Source organism: Colobus angolensis, unplaced genomic scaffold (assembly GCF_000951035.1).
Source record: "Colobus angolensis palliatus isolate OR3802 unplaced genomic scaffold, Cang.pa_1.0 Scaffold28, whole genome shotgun sequence".
Lineage (NCBI taxonomy): Eukaryota > Metazoa > Chordata > Mammalia > Primates > Cercopithecidae > Colobus > Colobus angolensis.
The window spans coordinates 7,503,742-7,507,797 of record NW_012116043.1 but is presented as its reverse complement, the minus strand read 5'-3'; the positions used below and the strand labels follow the sequence as shown (position 1 = coordinate 7,507,797).

Below are 4,056 nucleotides of genomic sequence, written 5' to 3'. Positions count from 1 at the left end.
GTAGCTGGGACTACAGGCGCCGCCACCTCGCCCAGCTAGTGTTTTTTTGTAGTTTTTAGTAGAGACGGGGTTTCACCCTGTTAGCCAGGATGGTTAAAATTGTTATATCTTCTTAATGAAGTGCCCCTTTTATCATTATGAAACACCTCTCTTAGGTTCTTAGTTTTGAAGTCTACTTTATCTGATATTAATATAGCTTTCTTATGACGTGTGTTTTTATTTTAGGTCATTTTTCCAACCTTTTACTCTCAACCTCAGTGTGGGTTTGTATTTAAAGTATGTGCCAGCCAGGCGCGGTGGCTCATGCCTGTATTCGCAGCACTTTAGGAGGCCGAGGCGTGTGGATCATGAGGTCAGGGGATAGAGACCATCTTGGCTAACATGGTGAAACCCTGTCTCTACTTAAAAAAAAAAAAAAAAAATTAGCCAGGCGTGGTGGGTGCCTGTAGTCACCGGTACTCGGGAGGCTGAGGCAGGAGACTGGTGTGAACCCGGGAGGCAGAGCTTGCAGTGAGCCAAGATCGCACCACTGCACTTCAGCCTGGGAGACAGAGCAAGACTCCATCTCAAAAAATAAATAAATAAACAAACAAATAAATAAATAAATAAAAATTGTGTGCCAGCTGAGCGCAGTGGCTCACGCCTGTAAACCTAGCAGTTTGGGAGGCTGAGGCGGGTGGATTGTCTGAGCTTAGGAGTTCAAGACCAGCCTGGGCAACACGGTGAAACCCCGCCTCTACTAAAACACACAAAAAAATTAGCCAGGCATGGTGGCACATGCCTGTAGCTCCAGCTACTCAGGAAGCTGAAGCAGGAGAATTGCTTGAACCTGGGAGGCAGAGGTTGCGGTGAGCCCAGATCACGGCACTGCACTCCAGCCTGGGCGATAGAGTGAGACTCTTTCTATCTAAAAAAAAAAAAAAAAAAATGTGCCTTGGGCTGGGCGCAATGGCCTCCACCTGTAATCCCAGCACTTTGGGAGGCCAAGGAGGGAGATTACCTGAGGTCAGGAGTTTGAGACCAGCCTGGCCAACGTCGTGAAAATCTGTCTCTACAAAACTACAAAAATTTGCTGGGCGTAGTGGCACGCACCTGTAATCCCAGCTGCTCGGAAGGTGGAGGCAGGAGAATCACTTGAATGTGGGAGGTGGAGGTTGCAGTGAACCAAAATGGTGCCATTGCACTCCAGCCTGGGCAACAGAGCGAGACTGTGTCTCAAAATAAATAAATAAATAAAAATTTTTTAAAAAGTATGTGCCTCGTAGATAGCATATACTTATATCTTCTTCTTTGCTCTGCCTGACCATTTCTTTTTCTTTCTTTCTTTTTTTTTTTTTTTTTCTTCCTTCCCTCCCTCCTTCTCTCTTTCTTTCTCTTTCTTTCTTTCTTTCTTTCTTTCTTTCTCCTGAGTTCAGGCAATCTGCCCGCCTTGGCCTCCCAAAGTGCTGGGATTAGAGGTGTGAGCCACTGCGCCCGGCTTTACTGGCTTTTTTAAAGCTGTACCCTCTTTAAATTATAGTCGTAATGGCTGCTATAGTGGTATGAATCTCATGCACTTTAACTTATCACAATCTACTTAAAATTATTATTATTATTATTATCATTATTATTTTTGAGAAGGAGTCTCACCCTGTCACCCAGGCTGGAGGGCAATGGTTCCATCTTGGCTCACTGCAACCTCTGCCTCCCAGGTTCAAGTGATTCTCGTGCCTCAGGCACCCAAGTAGCTGGGATTATAGGCGTGTACCACCACACCCAGGTAATTTTTATATTTTTAGTAGAGACGGGGTTTCACCATGTGAGCCAGGCTGGTCTTGAACTCCTGACCTCAAGTGATCTGCCCACATCGGCTTCCCAAAGTGTTGGGATTATGGAAGTGAGCCACTGCGCCTGGCCCACAATCTACTTAAAATTAATATTGTACTATTTCCTATAAAATGTAGGAACTTTGCACAATATAGTTCCATTGATTTCCATGTCCACCCTTGTTATTCTTATTATGTAAATGACATCTGTTATAAGCCCCACAATACAACGTCATAATTTTAGCTTTTAAATAGCCACGTCTGTCAGTGTGCCTATTTGGTTAAAATAAAAAGAGGGGGGGTGCCAGGCACGGTGGCTCACGCCTGTAATCCCAGAACTTTGGGAGGCCGAGGCGGGTGGATCACGAGGTCAGGAGTTCAAGACCAGCCTGGCTAACATGGTGAAACCCTGTCTCTACTAAAAATAGAAAAATTAGCTGGGCATGGTGGCACATGCCTGTAATCCCAGCTACTCGTGAGGCTGAGGCAGGAGAATTGCTTGAACTGGGACCTGGGAGGCAGAGGTAGCAGTGAGCCAAGATTGCACCACTGCACTCCAGCCTGTGTCTAGCCTGGGCTACAGAGCGACACTCTGTCTCAAAAGAAAAAGAAAAGGGACGCAAACACGGCTGAAGAACAACCGCCAGTTGAACTGTTCGTGAAGGCTGGCAGTGATGGGGCCGAGATTGGGAACTGCCCCTTCTCCCAGAGACTGTTCATGGTGCTGTGGGTCAAGGGAGTCACCTTCAATGTTACCACCATTGACACCAAGAGATGGACCGAGAGAGTGCAGAAGCTGTGCCCAGGAGGGCAGCTCCCATTCCTGCTGTATGGCACTGAAGTGCACATAGACACCAACGAGATGGAGGAATTTCCGGAGGCAGTGCTGTGCCCTCCCAGATACCCCAAGCTGGCAGCTCTGAACCCTGAGTCCAACACAGCTGGGCTGGACATATTTGCCAAATTTTCTGCCTACATCAAGAATTCAAACTCAGCACTCAATGATAATCTGGAGAAGGGACTCCTGGAAGCCCTGCAGGTTTTAGACAATTACTTAACATCCCCGCTCCCAGAAGAAGTGGATGAAACTAGTGCTGAAGATGAGGGCATCTCTCAGAGGAAGTTTCTGAATGGCAACGAACTCACCCTGGCTGACTGCTACCTGTTGCCAAAGCTACACACAGTACAGGTGGTGTGTAAGAAGTACTGGGGATTTACCATTCCCAAGGCCTTCCCCGGAGTGCATAGGCACTTGAGCAATGTTTATGCGCTGGAAGAATCTGCCTCCACCTGCCCAGGTGGCGAGGAGATCAAGCTCACCTATGAGCAAGGGGCCAAGGCCTTCAAATAAGCCCCTCCTGGGACTTCCTCAATACCCTCCATTTTCTCCACAAAGGCCCCGGCGTTTTCCGCATTGCTACCCAATGGACACACACCAAAATGGCCAGTGGGCAGGAAATCCTGGAGCCCTTGTTCTGGGATGGTGTGGTGGAAGAGGGGATGAGGGAAAGAAATGGGGGAACTGGGTACGATTTTTATTGTGGGGTGGCATGGGCAGGACAACATATTTCAGTAACAAAATAGAGAAAAAAATGAAAAAATAAATAAGCAGCCCCCTAAGAAATAAAGAAAAAATTTTAAATACAATTTAAAAACATTTACTCACCTGTTTATCATCTCAAGTATTTTTTATTCCTCTCTATATTTCTGAGTTTTTATCCGATATCATCTCCTTCAGCCAGATGAGCTTTCTTTGATGTTTCTTTTTTTTTTTTCTGAGAAGGAGTCTCACTCTGCTGCCCAGGCTGGAGTGTGGTGGCATGATCTTGGCTCACTGCAGCCTCCGCCTCCTGGGTTCAAGGGATTCTCCTGGCTCAGCCCCCCGAGTAGCTGGGATTACAGGTGCCTACCAGCATGCCTGGCTAATTTTTGTGTTTTTGGTAGAGATAGGGTTTCACCATGTTTGCCAGGCTGGTCTCAAACTCCTGACCTCAAATGATCCGCCCTTCTCAGCCTCTCAAAGTATTGGGATAACAGGCATGAGCCTCCATGCCCTGCTGATGTTCCTTATAATACAGGTCTGCTGGTGAGAAACTCAGTTTTTGTTTATCTCATAATGTCTCTATTTTGTCTTCATTTTTGAAGGATAGTGTTACTGGATATAGAAATCTAATTTGAGTGTCTGTTTTCATTCTTTCTCTTTCTTCTCTTTCTCCCTCTGTACTTTAAAGATGTTGATCCATTGGGTTCA

At 46.4% G+C, this 4,056-nt stretch overlaps 1 pseudogene across 1 annotated transcript; it reads left to right on the top strand.

The window, feature by feature from the left end:
* The first annotated feature begins 2,427 nt into the window (after positions 1-2,427).
* On the top strand, positions 2,428-3,345 carry LOC105516349 (annotated as a pseudogene). Its single transcript, XR_001002475.1, has one exon. The product of XR_001002475.1 is annotated as a chloride intracellular channel protein 1 pseudogene (transcript).
* The last annotated feature ends 711 nt before the right edge of the window (positions 3,346-4,056 follow it).